Source organism: Chrysemys picta, chromosome 2 (genome assembly GCF_011386835.1).
Source record: "Chrysemys picta bellii isolate R12L10 chromosome 2, ASM1138683v2, whole genome shotgun sequence".
Classification (NCBI taxonomy): domain Eukaryota; kingdom Metazoa; phylum Chordata; order Testudines; family Emydidae; genus Chrysemys; species Chrysemys picta.
This window is the reverse complement of record NC_088792.1, coordinates 213,697,220-213,719,539: the sequence shown is the minus strand read 5'-3', so window position 1 is coordinate 213,719,539 and position 22,320 is coordinate 213,697,220. Positions and strand designations below refer to the sequence as shown.

At 41.9% G+C, this 22,320-nt stretch overlaps 1 pseudogene; it reads left to right on the top strand.

Annotated features, from left to right (window-relative positions):
• The first annotated feature begins 730 nt into the window (after positions 1–730).
• LOC101949779 (small ribosomal subunit protein uS8-like) lies at positions 731–13,922 on the top strand (annotated as a pseudogene).
• Positions 13,923–22,320: the final 8,398 nt, after the last annotated feature.

Here is a 22,320-nt window from a genome sequence, read left to right as displayed (position 1 = left end):
AATCTTGGAAAAATCTCAATATTGAAAAGAATGTGTAATAGTGACAGGTGCGAGCATAGCCATAATTGAGAGTTTGGTCCTTTAAGAAAAGGAAACCCTGGAATATATAATCTCCTGGAGGGATTGTTTGGGGTCATATGACTCTGTGGAGGTGTCAAGTGATTGGTCAAGTCTATATAAGAAGGAGCTTGTGACCTAGTGGAGAGGATAGGGACTGGAAGTATGATTTAATTTTGGGATCTGCATTGTAATAAGCAGGAAGATTGGTGAAATGGTGTCTGGAAAAGGCTGGGGGTACTAGGGAATGGATGGAGATAGAATTTAAGAAGAGGGCTAGACAGGATAGTGTAGAGTATGTAAACAGAATTTATTCCCATACTTATTTAGGGCTCTAGACTTGGACTTTCAGTGAGGGTGGGAGGATGTTCTCTTTCCATGGCCTTTGCCCAAAGGGCAAATGGCCTGCTGAGCCCAGGAGGAGACTGGATGAGGAGCTGTAGCCCAGTGAAGGAGAAGACACTGTGTGATCCTGTGAGAATGCACACTGAGCAAACCATGAAAGAACTATGTAGCCTGAGAAAGGTGGGAAGATAAGCTTGTTTCCACTAGACTTATTTTGTTAACTCTAGAAGGGGTGGACTTTTGTAACATGGTGTCACAGGAGGACTAGCCCTTCAAGGCAAGCTGGGCTCAGCCTCACCTGTGACCTAGCAGTTGTTCCTTAGTCTTGCCTATGAGCTAACAACTTAGTGTTATCTAGTGAGCCCAGCTGGGTGTGGTGGAGCTTAATTAGAATGACTGACCCCAGCTGTAGATGATCAGAGAGAGAACTGATTAAACAGAGCTGAACTCAGTCAAGGGAGGAGACCCAGGAGAGAGGAGCAAAGGGCCTGGGGAAATCAAGCTGGAAGACCCATAGGGAGCAAGACAGACTTCTGTTGGGGTGCTCTGAGCTAGGGTCTACAGGGAACAGGGAGATCCCTGAGGGAAGGTGACAATCTCTGGGGAGGGGAGACAATGGGGGGGAAACCTGCTAGGAGGAAGTAGTGTGGGAAATTTTTTTGCAGAGCCCAGGAGTAGTGGCCAAGAGGCAGAGAACTGCAGTATAGTCCAAGAGGGCAGAAGAATTAGTATTTGGAAATTTGTTTCTGACTTTCAGCTGGACCTTTAGTTAGTCTGAAAGGGGATTGAACTTTTAAGGCTTGGACAGAGATGACAGAGACAGGCCATCATGTCATGGGGCCAAGGAAGTGGTCACCAGATGGGGGGAGAGGGTAGAAGTGAAGATCACTGCAATGCTACAAACTGATGCCAGAGGGTGGTACTGCAGTAAAAGCAACTGCCCACACCTGGGAAGTGGGCCAAGTTGCCTTAGTGATTCAACAGTACTGACAGCCAGAGAACCACTGAGGGATTCAGGGAGTTGAAGAGGGGACTCCGAGGCATGGAGCAAGAGGTACCAAAGTGAACTCCTCAGAGACAGCAAGAATTTAAGTAAGTAAAACTCACTTTACCAGCTTTATCTAACATAAATGATATTGTCAGTTTTGAAGTAAGACAAAACCATCCAGTAGACAATCAAAATGCTGTATGTGAATTTACAATGCTAATTATGCTTTTAATGGCATAGTCTCTCTTCGAGCTTCTCTGTGTGCAGCCTTTAGGGTGATGTAGCATGTTCCTTCTGATGTGGCCATCCCACAGAACTGGTTATTGCGAAAATAGGGTACGTGGCCATGACTAGGTGCTGGTCTGCCCCACCTTAACTCTTTGGAGTTCTGTTCCTTCTCCTTGTGCAGGATGCACACGAGACAAGGAAAATCAGGTACATCATTAGTCTAAATTCTCTGGCAATGCTTACTGTAGAACAGCCTCCCCACCAGAGGAGCCATCATGCTTGCTAGGGTGTCTTTGAAAGATTTGATTTTCAATCTTTCCCTTACTAATATGGATATTGGGACCTGTAGCCTAATGCTAAATCTCCCAGAATTAAACCCATCTTCAAATCCTAAAACTATCATAATCTGATGGTGGGCCTTCAGGACTCTAGCCTCTTCCTCCATGGAAGCTGTCTGCTTGGCACAGACCTGCCAGATTGGCTCCAAGCCACTGGCTTGCTGATTTGGGTTTGGGAGCAACTAGTCTTTATGTACTGATGTGTGCTTGAATGTTTCATAATTCTGTCATGTTCTGATCAGCTGGATGTCCATCCCAGGCAGTCATGCCCATTTAGAGATTGGCCATGCCTCCTTCTGCTGTATCCTCCATTGTTCTCGTAATGGTTGGATTCTTCTGCCTAGCAGACGCGTGTCCAAAATTCACTTCAAACGAGAATGCTTTCAAGTTAATTTGCCAGCCTGGGATTTCCAGATAATTTCTGTTCTCAGTCCAAATGCCCTGAAGATTCCCTTTTTGTAGAGTGTAGGCATGGGTGGCTTTTCTGCTTTTTTGGCAGCTCAGTCTGTTTTGTTTCCTCCTGGAGTTGCTTTCAAACAACTCCTTAGGATTTTCCTTTACAGGGTCTTTGAAATGTTGACAAGCATTGTTCCAGTCTTACAATTTACAATTTGGCACTTTAAGAATCATTTTAGTAGTCTCTTTACCATGCAATAATCCTTTATAATACACAATGCAGTGGAGAGAAAACAAAAGGCACTGAGCACCCTTAAACTCCAATTCAATGAACGGAAACTGAAAGCTGTTAATGTCCCTCAGGATCCGGCCTCTAGAGCCTGACTCTCCACTGTCCTTGCACCTTTAGGGTATGTCTACGCTGCAGTCAGATGTGTGAATCCAGGACATATAGGCATATGCAAGCTAGCTTTATTCTATGAGTGAAGATATGGCAGTGTGGACTTCAGCATGGCCTGTACAAGCCCTCCTAGGTACTCACTCAGACAGCTAGCCTGCACTCAAGCCCATGCTGCCACAGCATCATTGCTAGGTTAAAGCTAGCTCTGGTCTGCCTACATGTGCTGTAACCTCATCTCTGCCCCCATTTACCTCCGATAGCAGTGTGGAAATACCCATAGTCTTTTTTTTTTTTTTTTTTTTTACCTGTGCAAATTGCACGCAACTGGAGAATTTCACTTGGTAACATTTTATGCCCAATTTCCACAGATGTCAATAATTTTTCAAGGTGAAAGGCAGTGAAGAACAGATCCATACAACAGTGGACTTGGACTTTTTTTCATCTTTGCCTTTTGTACCTAGACAAGGCCCAAGATGAAAGCTTGAAGTGTTTCCACCTACCCTATATATATTGTACCAACTGCATCATTTTCATTTTAACTACAGGGCTCTGATCCTCAGCTGATGTAATTCTGCATAGTTCCACTGATTTTAAATGGAGCTACCCCGCTTTGTATCAGCCGAGGTTCTGGCCTCAGTGGTCTAATTTAAATACAAAACACCAGTAAATAAAATACACGGTCTCCTAGTGGTTTGTAGCTCAGTCTAACCAACCTCTACCCAAAATATTATTTAAACTATGAAAAACATATGTACATATAATATAGCAAACTCACAGCATAATTCAATGGTTACAGTATCTTTCACAGATTTGGATAATAAAAGCATTTTATCCATATGAAATGTTTCTGCACTTGGAAAAGTTCAGACCCATAATTATCCTCTCGTGCAGCTTCGCTGGAGATAGCAATGCTGGAAATTATAAGGTAGATGGGGCATAAGCGTGTTTATCACCATTCTCTGAGCTTGTGCCTTGCCTATGCTACAACTTCCATCTTTGCTACCGTCACAGAATGGCATAAGAGGGAAATTTTGGGGCTGTGATTTCTCCCGCTCCCCCCTTTCCACCCTCCCCGGAGCATATGTTAGGGGTGTAGAATATTTAGTAAAACTCCTGAGCTTTAATCTATTTCCTGGTTTAAAGGAAAGATTAGAAAATGAGTGGCTTTGAAAGGTGACAAATTGGGACCAGGTGACACTTAATAGACTAAACATTAAGACAACAATTCTGAATGTAAAAAGCAACAGAGGGTCCTGTGGCACCTTTAAGACTAACAGAAGTATTGGGAGCATAAGCTTTTCGTGGGTAAGAACCTCACTTCTTCAGAACTTCACTTCTTCTGAAGAAGTGAGGTTCTTACCCACGAAAGCTTATGCTCCCAATACTTCTGTTAGTCTTAAAGGTGCCACAGGACCCTCTGTTGCTTTTTACAGATTCAGACGAACACGGCTACCCCTCTGAATTCTGAATGTGTTCACACCCAAGTATTGATGCACCAGAAACAGGACTATTGATTTTTTTGTTTGTTTTCCTTTATTTGTTCCAGCCATCCGGTTTCCTTATCCAGGCTTTCTTAAAATGAATTGAATTTTTAGCGGTTCCCATACAACAAAACCTCTATAAATTAATGTAGAAATACACTAACTGTATACCTGACAACATGGGCCCAGACCTAGCATACCCATGCTAATAGCACTTAGGATAAATTTTACACACAAGAGATTTCTTAAATTAGATTATGACCTTGTATGCAGTTCCTCACTAGAACTATTTTAGGGCCAATTGCTTGCTTTAGGAGGAAAATTTAGTCTCCATGTCTACTAAACCACATTTTGCTCTGTTACACTGATGTAAATCTACTCCATGGAACACCTCCAAAAAATAGTTCTCCTCTTTCTCCACCTTAGCACCTCTACTTTTTTTCCATCAGCTTTGGAATGATCACTGGAAGGGAAAAGCATTGAACAAGGCATTGAGGCAAGACTCCATGCCTCTGGACTGAAGGAGGCAAGGACTGCAGGGGAGTTTTGTGGGACGAGCTATTGACAGCATTGTCAGTACTCCTGTAGCTCTGCTTCTGGCACCAGTAGGTGACTAGCTATCACAGAACGTTTGTCTGACTGGCCAAGTTTGAAATATAAATATTTTTATTAGTATTAAGTAGTTTGGTGCGGGTTACAATTACTCTGGCATATTTAGTTATGAATGCTGACAAATTGACAGGCCGTATTGAGCTTGAGAGTAGTTATACTCTGCACTTATTGTGTAGTATTGCTTTTTCATTCAGAGATCTCCAGGTGTTTTACAAAGGACCTCTATATATATTCTACAGAGGGGTAAACTGAGGCAGGTAGATGTGACGTGACTTGCCTAAGGTTACAGGGGGAACAGACCCAGGTATTGAAAAGTCTCCTGATAGTCCACAGCACTATTCTCTGGACCTTGGTGCCTATTTGGATGACACATTGTCAGGACCAGGTCTGGGGTGGTGACAAGGTTGGCTCAAGCACTCCTGTTTAGTGTATGATCAGGTTTTAAGAGCATCCCCCATTCTGCGTTTGAAAAACTTTAATGCTACAATGTTTCTCACCACTAGGGTGACCAGATGTCCCGATTTTATAGGGACAGTCCCAATTTTTTTTTTTCCTTATATAGGCTACTATTATTCCCCCACCCCCTGTCCTGATTTTTCACACTTGCTGTCTGGTCACCCTACTCACCACATATAGATGCAGATGGATGGATTTTTGCTCACACAAAAGAGCAATGGGTATGCATGCGCTCCTTTAAGTGCCTCCATGGACCTGTCATTCATGAAATGTAGGGGAGATTACATGTTTATTTTTAATGTTGCTCTTTTAAAACCCCTAATTTAAAAGGGGGCAAAGAAGGTGAACAGAAACTTGAATCAAAATGGAATTGGGCAGAAAGCAGTGCAGAGACTGAAAACTAACAGTGTGTTTAAAACTGAGACCCTGGGATGTTTGAGAGCCCTTTGCAATGAATCAAGAGCCCAAAGAATATTCTTCAGTCTATGATCCCTAACTCCATTTGTAATGTATTGTCCTAAGCCTCAATCTGAAAAATCATTTTAAGAACAAATACTGGAGTAGCTTTTCTTGTCACTGCTAGTATATTTAGTCCAAGAAATTGGGTCAGTGTACTTCTTATTTTCTTTCCATTCTATTAACTCGCCAGTACCCTGGCAAAGTTCCAAGCATTCTGGGTCCCAGTCCTGATTTTCATAGAAATTAAACAAAAAACAAACAAAAACCCCACACCAATGGAATAAATGGTCTGTGGATGGCTCAGCTGACATAGCCACAGGCAGGAGATGACTGGTGCTACAGCATATTATCCACAGAGCTAGCCAGACCATAGATTTTGTTGTTTTATATTTCACACTGGCAACCAAGTCAATCGGTTGTTGCAATCAGTGCTAATGCTGCAGGGTAAAAACAAAAAAACAAAACAACAAAGCTGGAACGGCAGAAGCACTGGCTGGTGCTGTGAATACACACAGAGCAGCAGTGTAGGTATAGACTGCCAGTGCCTAGATCAACTAATCAATCCCTGATACTTTTTTCATTTTATTGTGTGAGTACCAGATTGTGGCCAGTAAAATTAGTCATTTGCGGAGGGCAATGCCCCATGAAATAGATTAGCTCATGAAAGGGAGACTCTGCAGAACAGTACTGTGTGTGCAAGAGAAATAAATAACAAGACTGATGGCTCTTGAAACACTGTAGTTCTTTGAAGATTTTGGAATCTTCTTTCTTCCACAGTTCTCTTGGCATATGATTATATAATCATACAATCTTACTATGGAGGAGGGGGGAAAACATGCACCTATTCATGGCATAAAGATATTCTGCATAAATGGGTTTGAAAAATTAAGAAGTAATTGGCTTCAGCTGAATTAAAACAAATGCACTTTGGCATCCCATAATACTTCAGGGCAATGTGTGAGAATTGTAGCTTTTAAAATTTTTCTTCACCCAAATGACTCTTAATTTTCCAGAGAACTAGAGCTGAGAAGATGTCAAATTTAACAGTATTAATAAATTAGCGATGGGCAAAGGTCAAAAGGTCTGGAGATTCAGTTTGGGTAAATTTCACCACATGTGGATGCCGTGGTCTGCACATCATGTTGCAATCCATAATGCTGTTGCATGTTCCCAAGAGGAGCCTGAAATACTGCCAGCAGTGCTGATCAATCCAGACTGGGAGTGACTGGATGTAGGGGTGTGACCATAGCCAGGTTCCTCTTCTCCATTTTTTCACATCAGTAAGCACCAGACTTCAAGCTGTAGCTTTCTGGGTAGGCATAAGGCTTCCAGCTACTGCCAGTAGAATGTTTGAAGGGGGAGGTGCATGTCCCATTCCAGGTGCAACCCAGACCAGTGAGGGGTTGTCACCACCTGCCCTGCAACCCTAAGCTCCCAACCCGGTCCTCTCACAAACAGCCTTCCAGCATGCAGGTCACAGCCTGAGTGTCTGTGTATAGCTGTAGCCCTGGTTCCGCAGCTCACACCCCAGCAACCTCTCAGCAACACATCACTCGGGCTTCCACCAGCCTTGCTTACTACTTGCAGGATGACCCCAATCCTGACTTTTCCCCAAAACATGTTTTTTCTCTGCCCAGCGCTTTCCTGGACTGTTCAGATACTGAAGGTCTGTCACCCCTGTAAAGGGTCAATATTCAACATTTTGCTGCTTTAACTGGAGTTACCAAGCAATTCATTTTAGACACAACACTAGAGTAGTTTAGATTAAAAATAAATGTTTATTTAACTACAAGAGGTTTAAATGAGAGCAAGCATAAGGTATTAAAGTCAGAAATTGTTACAAAACCGATAAAGAGAAAACACTTCCTAGTAGCTAAAACTTAACAAGCTAGACTTCGTTCAAGTAATCCTTACCAGGTGTTCCGAGCAACATGGCTGACTAAATCCTCAAATCAGGACCCCTCCTGGTTCCTTTGTCTTAGGTGAAGGAGAAAGAGAGAGCTTGGGGTTTTCTGCCCCTCTTTTATAGTCCAGTTAACCTTTGAAGTGGATTCTTTTGATTGTTACCCCTCAAAGCAACATTTATTGAAACAGTAATGAAGGTGACATGGACTCTGGTGGTGAAGGATGTTTGTTCTTCTCACCTGTGTTCGCTAAAATGCAAATTTGCTTTGTCTCCTGACAGCTCTTCTTCCTCCTATCTTGCGGACCCTGTTTACTACTTGTATGTAAATTGAGGGAAACACACATTTCTTCTGCTTGCATTTCTTCTTTCAGGATACTTCTGCCTGGGCAGGGCTGTCTGGTTTTGAACATGTGCTAAGAACATCATACAGGGGGATTTCATAACTTTACATATAATGTTGCTACATACATTTCACCTTGATATTATTGGCCTGGGAGTTAGTTCTCAAATGATACCTTTACAAGACATATTTTGTACAAAGATGATTACACTAGGGTGTGAATAAAGGGGTGTTTTCAGTCACAGTGCATCACATAATTATGCACAACCTCAGCTTTAACTGAGCCCTAATTAACTAAGCCTCTGAGCACTTCTAAGAGGTAAGTAACCTTGTTTTGCCTTTGGCACAAGGCTCAGATCCTCAAAGGCAGGTAGGTGCCCAAATCCTATACATTTCAATGGGGAGGTAGGTGCCTAAATTCCTTTGAGGATGTGGGCTAGACTAGAGTAACTTGTCCATGATCTCTCAGCAAGTCCGTGTCACAGCTGGGAATAAAACCTAGAATTCTTGACAGCTGGCCCTGTGCTCTAACCACTAGATGACACTTCCTCCCAAGGGAGAAAAACTTGTATTCTTACAGTTAATAAACCCTAGACTTTTATACAATCTTGTCAGATCCTCACAAACAATAAACTTGAAGCTTTACAAAATGGAGAAAAATAAATCCTATTGAAACATGCATAGCATATGGAAACGAAACTGCAGGGAAGCCTGAGGGAACTGAGAGAACATATCCCATTGTTATTAGAGTAAAAGGTGACTGTAGCAGTGTTCTTATGTATAGTCTTTTACTTACCACAGTGCTGTCTCAGAGTCATTCTGTTCAAAGATGTAAAGCACATCACAATCGCTAATGAACATTTCCTCTAAAGAGACAGGGAAGTGTCGTTATCCTTATTTTACAGGTGGGGATCTGAGTTAGAGAGAGAGATTCCAGGCCATAGACCAATAATTATATTGAATAGTACTTTACTCCAGGATTAGTTCTGTATTTGATGGGATTATTCTTGGAATAAAGTACTATTCAGTGTGAATAAAGATATCTGAATCTGCTCCTAAATGACTCGCCTAAGGTCAGTCTCTGGCAAGGCTTGGAGTAAAACCTCAGACTTTCTGAGATCTCTCATCAGAAAAGAATTACAATCAGGAACTCAATGGCAGTAATCAAACAGAAGTGATTATAGGGAGGGCAGAACACATGGAAAAGTAAGAGAAAATTGGACAGGACTTGGAACAAGTAAGAGATAAAGAGGGGTTATTGAATAAAACCTGTAGATAGAATTCCTGACCTATTTATGCCAATTTGATTAAGAAGGGGAGAATAACCCATAAAGTAGGATGAAGATAGCTGACAACTGATTATGGAAGGGTAATTGTTGACACCAGTGAGCCTCTCAAGTGGGGTATGCTCAAAGGAACATTGCTTTGTTTTTTAAAATCAGGCTTTTTCTGTGAGCCATATTAAGAATGATTCTGCCACACTGATTAAGGGTACATCTACACTGCAATTTAAAAACCCATGGCTGGCCTGTGCCAGCTGACTTGGGCTCACGGGGCTCGGGTTAAGAGTTGTTCAATGGCGGTGTAGACATATGGGCTTTGGTGAGGTAGGAGGGTCCCAGAGCTTGGGCTTCAACCTGAGCCCAAACGTCTACACCACCATTATACAGTCCTGCAAGCCTGAGTCAGCCATGCATGTCTAATGGCAGTGTAGACACACCCTAAATGTTAAGACCCAGATTTGGCGCATTTAGCGCAGCGCCTATGGAATAAAGGTCACAATATACAGTACCACCCCAAGTACAGATATCAACATGGTAGATGACTCACCTCCCTAGCACATGAAAACTTTGTGCTATCACTCACCCCATCCATGTTTGTACCTGCAGTCCAAGGTTGAGGTCAATAAAATGGCAGTGTAACACAGCGAATACTCACAGGCTGACTGGCTACACAATGGCTGACTTTTAAATTAATAGAAGTCTGAGGTTTTTCTGAATTACCAGACCCATTAGTCTTTATGAGCAGAGTGCCTTCTTTCCTAGAATGTAGAGAAGAAGTAGAAGGAAAGGTTATATTTACTAAATAGTTTACCAAACATTTTTCATTTGTTTTTTATCATCCTAACAGAACTCTCCCAATTCACTCGTACAGAAATCTGGAGATCTTGGATCACGCAAGCTGTGTCTAGTAGAAATTAAGCTACTAAAATAAGCTATGAGTAAAACTTTAAGGTGCAAATTATTGTATGCTGAACATTGATTTGAACATCTCACAGTTTGACACAGCTCTCTGTAAAGAAATCAACACAGTACTGAACACTGTTGCCTGAAATTTAATATTTGGCTGTAATGCGTAATATGTCACTTTAATTCCAAATAGAGCTTATATTTAACCATACTTCGTTTTATTTTTCACAAAATAAAAAAGAAGCTACAAGTGTTCAAAGTGTTCTAGTGAAACAGCTCTTTACATTCTGTCAGTTACAGCTATAATTAGGAACTTCTAAAAGTACTTACCCAGAGATGACTGTATTTCATTGGTGAGTGAAGTATTTTCTATAATAGCCTTCACTTTCTATAGAATAGAGCCATACAAAATATTCGCAGTGGAACTGAAAACACTCCAGATTTCTCCCTTTTTGAGCTTGTGAAGTTTCCACACCAGCATGTTTCTTGCATAATGTTTCACATTCATGAAAACTTCAGCAGTAATGGGCACAATCTGTTTCCCATTGCCTGTGCACCTGCAGAAATTTCCATACAGCTTTTATGATGCATTTTTGAGTCACGGGTTGGATTGGCAGGAATTGATCACATGATTTAATTAATATAGATCCTTTCTCTAAAACAGGCTTGTGCTTTACTTTAAACATGTGACCAGTCCTATGGACTTCAATGATACTTGTGCATAAAGGGAAGCATGTTCATAGATAATTGTAGGAGCAGGACCATATTCTATTCAGATTTTTATACCATAGTATTAGTTCTAGTGCCCTGATTAGATGAGCATTTCTTAGCTTTTTCAGCAGAGTTTTTTTAGCATTGTTTTCTTAGCTAGTTTCCAATCTGGCAGCTCTGAAGCATATGAGAACTGTTACCTCAAACTTTATCTATTTGCAGTCTAAGTAAAAATTAGAGCTAATGTTACAGCAGTGGGAGTGCTACCAGAGGTGGGTCATACACCTTTGACTTCAGTGGGACCAGGAGTTCACCCTAATGTCCCCATATCGTACCCCAGTGGACATAGACTCTGATAGTACTTTCAGTGATGCCAAGAAAGCCTTTATGCTGCCATGGAAAGTAGGAGTGTAACAAGATATTGACCCTTCTTTCAGGTTTCTGAGCACTTAAATGCAGCTAGCAAAACCCTTCCAAATGTGTTTAGCTCGTCTCTTGTGCCAATCCCATTGCCATGACATTATCTATGACTGAAATTCCACTGATTTCAATGGGATCATAATTTCACCCTCTGTACAACAACTTATCTGGTAAGTACCCCCTGGCTTGTTAAATAGCACAATAAAGAGTCACGTAGCACAAGCTGCCAGTTCTTCTTGGGTAACTTTAGTTTGAGTTAACCTGTGCAATACTACATGTATTGGCTGAGTGTCAAAGGAGTATTTACATCTAATGCAGAGAGCGATATTAATGAAACTCTAAGGCTTGGACTTAAATCCACAGAAGTCAGAACATTTAGAGTTATGGCCCCAAAGTAACTTGTCCCTTTTGCAGTTATGTACTCTAACAAAATATAGGTCTCTTGTTACATGGTCACTCTTATTAGTTGGCAATGACTGATTCTACAAATGTAGACTAACTATGAGGAAGGGCATACAAAATATCACATACAGTAATTTTACCACAGTTATCTGTCTTTGGGGGTTTTGGGTAGAAATGTGAGACAAATCTGAAAGGGACACTGTCAACCTGAAAAGCTGAAATTTATAGTAAATGCCAAGCAGCTTTCTTCAACTTGGAGCAGATGATGGATCTATAAAGTTTCCTCTTAAAAAAAAAAAATCCATTATTTGGATCATCACCCCTGTTTTGGACCAAAGCAAGTTAACAATATCATTTGAAGTGAAGTGGTCTTTGCAGGTGTCATTCATTACATTTTACATCTTAGATCAAAGTCTGTGCCTTTACTTTTTGATTGTTTCAGTGTGAGTTGTTTCTCCCTCAGAGGCATCATGAATAAGTGTTGCTGGCATACAGGAAGAAAGCACTTTAGCAAGGCAGTAAAGTTGCATTTCACATGGCTAAAAGCATTGTCCACTCTTTCTGAATCATAAAGCACAACAATCCCAATTGCATGGCATGTAGCTTCTTTATGAACAGGATTTAATCCTCTATGAAAGCTCCATAACTTGTTTTACTTATCAGACCCCTTATTAATTATAGCGGCTTGGAGCAGACACAGTGTCTGCTTTTACTTTTATGTTCATTTCGAAACTGCTTCAGGAAAGTTAAAAATGTCACAAGTTCCCCTATAATGACCTCACAGCTTTACATATGACAAGGCACAATAACTCACTACAGTAAATTAAACTACAACAAAGCTCCTCAAATTGCTCTCAAGCAGAAATATCAAAATGTTAGCATGTTTTTCAGCCCATCATTCCCACTTAGAAATATAGGAAGTTCAGGTACCATCCTATATTTGTGTTGCTTCTAAGTTCTAGGACACATTCTTTCTGTTTTTCAAAAAGGGTATGGGGCAACCTCTAAACACCTGATTATAATGGAGACAGGGAACTTCAACTGTTCCTACTGAATTCTGGGTGGGATGGGGGGAAAACTGAGTGATTTCCTGAACAAAAATGTTAGGATAAGCCTCAATATGGGAGCTTCCCAGTTCTCTCAAGATGTCCAATGGAGGTACTGGGTGTTCAAAATTAGATGGAGAAGGCCTCAGCAAAAAAGCAGTTATCCCATTTCATGCCAGTAATTGCTAGTACATTAGTGGCCAGCAATGCATTTTCTGCTAGTAAACCACAGTAATCATGGCATGAAGGAATTGACCTAAATACAGTTTCCCAAATTAAATCATGGAAGTTTACAGATCAAGATTCATAGTGGGTTTGCTAAACCACTACAATAAAAGGTGCTAAAAACAAATGCAGACCATGGTCCAAATCCTCAAGTCTTTACTTACTTTTCTTTCAGGACTTACTCAGGTGTATCGTGCAGCAACATCAGTGATTTTTAGCCTTTTGTAAACTACATGACTCAGAAATCCAACCGGGATGTAGCAGAGCACACAACAGTGTGATAGGGAATGTGGGCTAAGGACAATGAATCCTTTCTGTACTGAAGCGATAAGAGATTTCTAATGTCCAATCGGAGCAGCAGACAGAACCTTGGTTCTTAAGGTCACATTGGAAAGACCCTTCACAAGGTATTCTGCATGACACTCAATCCATCTGCCTGTGATAAGGCTTTTTTCTGCCATCTTGCTGCACCGGCATCATGGTGCGCATGAATGTTCTGGCCGCCGCCCTTAAGAGCATCAACAATTCAGAGAAACATGGAAAACGTCAAGTTCTCATTTGACCGTGCTCTAAAGTAATCCTGCGTTTTTTTAACTGTGATGATGAAGCATGGTTACATTGATGAATTTGAGATCATTGATGATCACAGAGCTGGGAAAATTGTTGTTAATCTCACAGCCAGACTGAACAAGTGTGGTGTAATCAGTCCCAGATTTGATATTCAGTTGAAGGACCTGGAAAAGTGGCAGAATAACCTTTTGCCTTCACTTCAGTTTGGGTACATAGTGCTGACAACTTCCGCTGGCATCATGGACCATGAGGAAGCAAGGCGAAAACACACAGGAGGCAAAATCCTGGAATTCTTTTTCTAAAACTTGTAAAAGAGGCATACTAATAAATTGTTAAAATGGGAAAAAAAATAAAGAGCTGAGTTAGGAATTGGCATATCACAAGGATGGACAACCCTATAAAAACCTACATATCCAGACAGATAACCCTGCTGGGATTTCAACCTGTAGTACCCTAATGTCATGCAAATAAATATGGAAATCTTCCAAAAATCAAAGCGGCTCCCTTTTCTTTTTTATAGAATCACTGGAACCCGCCCAAGAGGGAGGAAATGGCATTTGTTGGAGAGCAAGTTTCATTAAAATGCATAGCACTGATGCTGTTTCAGTAGAAGCAGACTGGATCTATTACTAGGAAATACTTACTATTGCCAATTGTGTGGTAGAGGAATTGCATTCTGATTTTAAAAATCCTTCCCTATTGATCTATCTCTATCACTACGCATGCTTTCATATGTCTCCAATCTATAAACGGCATTAAATGCCCACTTCTTATTATTGTTAACAGGAGTTCTGTGCCTAACGTCCTGTGTGCCATTCCGAAAACATACCCCCTGAATTGTCTCACGTGTTGTCATAATGAAGCAGACTGAACAGCTTTGAATTTTTGCATTTGTAAATATGCTGTGGATGTGGTGGTTGCAGCACAATGAGCAGTTCTGTCAAAGCAGGACAGTCACAGTGGCCTCATTTTGGCAACTCTTGGCTGTTATGTTATGACATTCTAAAAACAGAAGTATTTTAACATATGGATTTCTACAGTGTGGGAAAGCTGTCCCTTGCATATCAAGACTCTTCCAATTAAACTAAATCACTCATATGCTCCATTTAAACTTCATATAAACTCTACTTATGGGTTTCTTCATTATCCTCACACTGATGTTGCATAATGAACAAATGGCAGATAACAACAGGAGTGGCACCAGTACTCTAACCACTTGGAGCCGTTTCTACATATGAATGGTGGGCAGGAGGAAACTTCTTTCAGAATTCTAACACATGAGAGGAAACTAAACTTGCTGTCATCTAGTACATAAATACAATTTAAAAATAAATAAATAAAAAGTGGGCCATGTCAGGAATTAAAGTAAAAACAAGTGTGTACTCTCCATCCCCTGAAAAATCGTGCCTGCCTAGAGCATTATTAATTTACATCTTTTTTTAAAAAAAAAAGAATTCATCAGTTTTGTAGCATGATTCCTGTATCTTTGCTTCAGTTGGGGAAAAACTGGGTACATAGATGGCTAGTGATGAGCAAGATGTTTGATTCTCTACTGTTCATCTCTGTTCAAACTGTTGCAGGAGACAGGATATAAAATGTAAGTCATATTTAACACTTACAGTATGTCTTCAATTTAAAAAAAAAGTTGCTTATAGAAAATTTCACTAGGGACCAGACTTTGACACCCTTATTCATCTTGAGTAGCACTTCACTGCACAAGTAGCTCCACTGACTTCAATGGGACTATGCATGGTATCAACTTCAGAGTTTAGCCCTATAAGGTTAGCACGGTACTCGGTTGCAAAACTTTACACCACTGGAATATGTTTTTTTGGGTGGAAGTCATTCAAAGTAAACAAACAATTGCATGAAAATGCAGCGGTATAGACTTCCGAGTGACTATGCCTGTTTTACAATCTGAATGTTTATTGACATCTACAAATGGAGTAACTTTACATGCAGGTGCCAACTTTTTCTTCATTGTGAATTTACAATATGGAATTCCCTGTGGCTGTTTCCTCTGAGAAATGAGTAGTTATGTGCTCTGTAAAATCTAGTGGTTGAATATCTTTTTGCTTTTGCAAGACCATAAAGGCATTTAAAATGAGTCGAACACAGGAGCTGTCAGTGACATTAGTTCAGTGTAGATCAATCTGTTGGCATTATCTCTATGCATAAATTCCTAGCACCACTTTTAAAGGAAAAAGGCAAGGAACCAATATACTTAAGCTGCCCTTCCCTCCACCTCCCCATCCCCAGTAGCAAAATCAGAGCTATTTTCTAACAGATGAACCAGGGAGCATGGGGGAAGTAGGTGGCTAATGGAAGGACCATATGAGCGGTAGAGGGTCTCAAATGTGACAAAGCTGATCATTGTGTTGAAGGAGTCTGTTTCTTAAAGGAAGAGATGCTATTCTGAAGTGTTTTGGTGTCTCAAAGGGCAACTGTTCTAGTCTTATTTTGAGGGAGTTGCTTCTCACAAGTAGGGGAAGGTGCTGTCTCCAGCCGGGGTGAAGTTGATCTATGTAGGAAAAAGTACTCCCGCTTGCCTTCTCTCCTGGCTGTCCCCCAGGCACCCTGCTGTCCCCAGGTGGGGAAGATGAATGTTCAGACACTGCTAATGAGAGGGAGAGGATGCATGTGTACACACTTAGATTACGGAGATTAGCCTCCAGTCATTAGCTTCTTCACAAACCCTGCTGCACAGCTCAGTGGCCCACATTATCTCATATGTAGCTTGCTTGTTTGGGTTTTTTTTCCCCACTCAGATGGGGCAATGTCATGCTGAAAAATAAACTGCTTTATTCTACTGTATGCCTGTATCTGAGATCCCCTCATTAGCAAGTGTAAGCACCAGTCAAAGTTTTCCCAAATGCTTCTAAGCATCAGTTAAGTCACAGAATATTAATATCACATATGTCTGCTGCATCTCTATGGGATTTTTTGTAAAGAGAAAATGTTATTAAAGGAAATGCTGTAGCTTTTCTTGCATTTGTTCTGATACCATTTGGCAAGAGTCAGAACTGCTTCTTGTTTAATAGATATATTTGATTATCTAGAATCAGATGTTCAAAATGGGGGAAATAAAATGGGGACTGGATGGCTCAGGGGATTTGGAATAGTATGGAGCCTTTAACTTCTGAATCATTAGTTCCAAACCACCTCTGTTTGGCCGTATGTGGTATGGCTGCCTCTGTGAACTGGGTTGGCACTTTCACTCCACTCTCAACGCCAGAAAAAAACATCATCAGTATTAATGCCCATTAGTCCTCTTGTTGGCACCCTCATTCCAAAGCCCTGACCTTTAAAGGCTCACTGAAGTTCTATGCAGCTCTTGGAAGAATCATAGGCTGTCTTGGTTTAATCTATTTTGTGTGGAGACAAATAGATATGGGGAAAAGCCGTCTAACCCTTCATTAAGACAGATATATTCCACTAAATAATCAGAAGAGAGCTACTTCAAATTGCATGAGCAGAAAATGGAGGCTACAACCCTCACTCCTAGAAGGATACAACATAGTAATGCACCTAGCCACTGAAACACAGATCCTCAGATAGTTTAAACTGCAGTTAGAGGACGAGAGCTACTGTATCTTCAGAGCAAACTCTGACTCCCTGGCCAAGTGATCCAAGAATAAGTGAATCTTGTTTAGCAATTTCTAAGAGCTGACTTCCATAAACTAATCCTTTCATGGATGTTGTACGTCTCATTCACAAGGCCTAAATTCACTTTTTAAAAATCACAGCGTTGGTAAGCAAATTGATTTTTCAAGTTCCACCACAAAGATTTTATTTTACAACATGTACCAAGAAGGGTGCAAATCTAGACACAATTGGATTAGCAATCATCAAAAATGGGTTGAAAGAGGGGGGAACTACCCACTACATTTTCAAATCAAATCTACAAAGAAATTTCATGTGCTCAAGGGCAATTCTAGTCATGCAAATCTAGGTAACTGAAACCCATGACTAATAAAAATTAGATTGGCTCAGAATTAATCATATGCAGCAGGAATGATTTGATTCATCCCGATTAGTTGCTAAAATGCCTCTAGAGGGTTGGATTAGCAGAAGAAATAGCCTTCTATCTCAAGGCTTGGGGGACAATATCCCACATAGGCAAACCGACAATAGAATACATTAGTATTGTTTGCTTTCTGGAGTGAAGGAGAAGGAATCAGAAATATGAAAATGTGAATGTTGAACTGTTGTTGTTCCCCTCCTCCTCCCCCCCCCCCCGCCCTATTAAACTTATGCAATTAAAGTGGCGGTGGATGGTTGTTGATATAGTGGCCTAATCACAAAACAGGAGACCAAGGCTTCTGACTAAGCACCATCCTTCCTTCCTTCCATCCCAATGCCCGTATTCTGCACCCACCGTTTAAGATGATCAGGAGTTGTATGCTCTGCCACTCACTCCCCCTATCTGTTATGCACTTAGTGACAGTGGACCAGGAGAGTGGGATGAGCGTAATTTACAAACATAAAAATACTACAACGTATCGCCCGCTCCTTCTTATTTCTATAATGTTGTTGGCTCATACACAACAGCAGCAATGATACATTTCATATTTACGAGGTTAATTAAATTTAGACACATTCTATGGTGTCTTTTTCCACAGCTATGAACCAGATCCTCAGGCCTCTGGCTAGCTGCATTGTGCTACTCAGACTGTATAAGGCAGCCAGTAATCTGCTCCAACAGAACACTGGAGGATTCTCCAGTGGTGAATTTTCCAGGCAATGTAAAGCAGATATAGCGGACTCTATGTTGCCCATTCAGGGTAGGGGGCATGTCAGGGGTAGGCAGGGGATTCAGGGGTGTGTGGCCAAAGTACTTTACACCCTGGTGATCCCTGACTAGTGAAATAATCTCAGTCCTTCCAGTGTAATTTAGGCAAGAATGATCCCAGCTTTGGGCAGAAATATTACTTAGATACCTTTCCTACCTCCTGCCCCATTGAATCCTATGTCAAGTACAGATGTGTGTTTGTTTGTTTTTTAATTCAGTTCAGTGAGGCTTTTTAAGTATTGCCAAAGTGTAAGCACAAAACAGATTCTCAAGCTATCTCTCTGAGTATGTCTACATTGCAATGTAACCCAAAGGTTAGTGGGACTTGAGTCAGCTGACCTCTGTTGGGGAACCCTGGGGTTGAGCATCTATATTGTATTTTAACCCTAGGTTACGGCTTTTCTAACTGATGCTTGGTATCCACATTGCAGTGAGCAGTCCTGAGTCAAAGTAACCATATCCCAGACTCCCTGGTGCACCCCACCCTGAAATGCAACTGTTCTATCCCTAGAACTGTGGTGCACTGTGGGAAAACTTTACTGCCTCTCCCCCACCCAAGGAAGCAGTTTGTGTTTCAAAAGGTTGATCTGTTCGCTCTCCATTGCAAACCCAGGAGATTCGCTGACAGTGTGCTTACGGATTGATGATCAGAGGAGAATGGATTAACACTGACCTGAGTTGCTGCCACCTGCAAAAGAGGGGTGGCTTTCATTCTCAATAGGGTGGATTGCAGATTTCTGGGATAGAAAAGACTAAGGAAGTTGTCCCATGGAATTGTGGGATACTTCTGGCTGACTCCCAGAACCACAGTCAAGCGGGGCTGCGTCTATGCTGCAAAGCAATAGGGCTCAGACCCTGGGTACAGGCTTAACTCGAGTTTAGACCCTCCAGCCCTGCAGGGTCCAGGGACCCTGGGTCCAATCCCTGGGTTAGTACAATTGCAGTGTAGACACAATGGGGGAGGTCGGCTTGAGCCCAGGCTCAAGCATGAGCTCACATTGCAGTATAGACATACCCTCAGGGGCAGGTCTGAGTCACCCAGGTCTAGGTGGATCTAGGGATCCATCCCCATATTTCTATGACAATGTTTCTTTAAGACTTTCTTCATTGGATCGTTTACATCAGGGATCGGCAACCTTTGGCACACAATCCATCAGGGAAATCCGCTGGCGGGCCGGGATGGTTTGTTTACCTGCAGTGTCTACAGGTTCGGTTGATCGCAGCTCCCACTGGCCACAGTTCACCATTCCAGGCCAATGCGGGCTGCGGGAAGTGGTGGCCAGCTCATCCCTCAGCCCACGCCACTTCCCGTAGCCGCCATTGGCCTGGAATGGCGAACCGCAGCCAGTGGGAGCTGTGATCGGCCGAACCTGCGGATGCTGCGGGTAAACAAACCGTCCCGGCCTGCCAGTGGATTTCCCTGATGGACCGCGTGCCAAAGGTTGCCGATCCCTGCTTTACATCCAGTTTGACCACTTTTTTTCCCCCAACTGTGTGTCCATTCTACTCAATGGAGTTATACTAAGGATGGATCTGGCCCACAGGGATAACTTTTAAAAATGGTGTGATGGGGTAGGTAGGTCCCACACTGGCAATGAAGCAGGTAAGGAGACCCTGTGACCCACTTGACCCGCCCTGATATACCTGAAATTTGCTGCAGGGTGTGGAGGAGGAGTTAAAAGCTGGAGACCTAGGCCAGGGCTGGCCAGGAAGGAAAGCAGTAGAACTGCTTCTCTTGAGGGGAGAGAAGCCTGGTTACAGTCCCAAGACTGAGCTAGCTTGCTGGCTGGAGATGCCCCTGCTAGAAGGGACAACCAGAATCTGGGGGACTGGAAGAAGTGTGGACTGTTTAGACACATTCCCTAAATGGAGGGGTAGAGGTCTGTTGAAGGTTCTTTGGATTACCCTCCTTTCAGGGGTGGGGGTTTGTTTATCTGTTCCTGATTTCCTTTTGGGCCTTAACATCCCAGAGGGAGTAGGACTGAAGTGAGCCTTGGCCCACTACCTCAGACCTCACAGGGACAGAACCATACCAGTGGAGACCTGCTGCCAGGTGGGTCATGCTCTGACAGGACATCGCAGTGGAAATCCAGTACATGGTAATATGGACTTCCTTTATTTTGTGCCACATGAAACATTGTTTGTCTTTTCAGCCACTATTAAACACTTGTAAAAAAAAAAGAAAACTACCAAGTATGTACTGTATTTCATAAGGGATTTGATCACCAAAAACTGTATGATGCAGATGGCTTAATGTATCTTGTACCCATTGGTCACTCAGTTGCTCCAATGAGCTAATCAGTAAAACTAGAAAAATGTCACAATCTCCTTAAAGATTATGTCATGAAGTTGAGATCACTGCATAAATAAGCATCTAGGGGCCTTTATCTGTTAGAACTACTAGTTCCAATGCTGCTGCATATGAACTACCATAGTGGCTAGCAGAAGAAAACCATATCAGCACCATGACCTTCCAAACCAAAATCTGGAGTTTTTCATTCCACCTCCCCTCCACCCCCCATATCATAAACACCAGTTCAATATCCTCAGGGCATATTAAAAGTAACCCTTTCAGCTGGGTCTAAACTGGAACTCAGACAGAGTTAGCCATAGCTGTGGCTCCAGCTACGCTGGTTTCTAATATAGTTTGAGCAGCTACTGTGCAACATGTCATTGTGCTATAACATATCTTTTAAGTATGGTTTTAAAAGTGAATGGGCTGCATCCACCCATGATATAGACAGGGCCTTTGTTATCAGAACTCTGATTTACAATAAATGGAAAGAATTCAGACTTCATTTATTTAACTCCCTACAGATGCACATCATGCATAAATTCACTCTCTGTTCCTTCTACAACCTTGGCAGAGCTTATCTGTTGAAGGAGCACTTTTGTGAGTTGTGGAAAGAGAGGAAAAGTGGTGCAAAATGAATACACACCAGTTTTGGGGGGGGGGGTTGTTGCTGGTGGGGGAGGGCATCCAGCTTTAGGAGTCAACTCTCGGGGAAGTACTGTCAAAGAATCTCTCCCAAAATAAAGCTTGCTTTCTTCAGAAACATTAATATAGCTCACTTTGCAACAGCTGAGGCAGAACTTATAGGTGAAAGAGTCAACATTTTATTTGCCGGGTGTTTGAATGATCTTTTTAACTTCTGTAATTCACAAGTGAGTAAAAAAGAAGACTTGTAAAAGGCAGAAATCACTGTGCATTCAATAATCCCATTTTATTTAGTCATATTTCTACACATATCAGAATATGTCTAAATTCAACGTACTCTGGCTTACCTCTGTGGGAATCACTAGCTCCAGGGTTAGGCCTCAAAACACATGAGCCTAAACACACTGGCAATACACTAGGAGCTTAGCACTACTGTTGTCTTTGGAGCTGCCTCAATATTGCTCCATTACTCAAGCACTTCACCCCTACCTAAATCAAGGCTGGTTGAGTTATCTGTAATTCAAATGTTCTTAACTATGCATACCTAATGTTCTAGCTTTATCTAGCTTAATGACATTATGAAACATAGAACATAGCTATACCAAGATTTTTAAAGGTCATCCATGATTCTCCACTTGTTTGTGCCTGTGATCTGGGGTACATCCATGCCAGCCCTGACGGGATTAAGATGGCTCAGACGGGGCCAATTATATATATAGCCTGCATCTGGGGGAGAGTCAGGGCTAGACAGACTAATTGAAGATGAATTATTAGTCCAGGGCCAGGCTGGACTTGTATAAAACCAGGAAGTTTGCAATAAAAGAAAGCAGGGCCACCGGGGGGGGGGGGGGGGTTCACAAGTGGGGCAGTTTGCCCCAGGCCCCCAGGAGAATATAGTATTCTATAGTATTGCAACTTTTTTTTTTATTGAAGGGGCCCCCAAAATTGCTTTGCCCCAGGCCCCTTGAATCCTGTGGGCAGCCCTGGAAGAAAGGCTGCAGGGAGGAGCTCTGTAGTCACT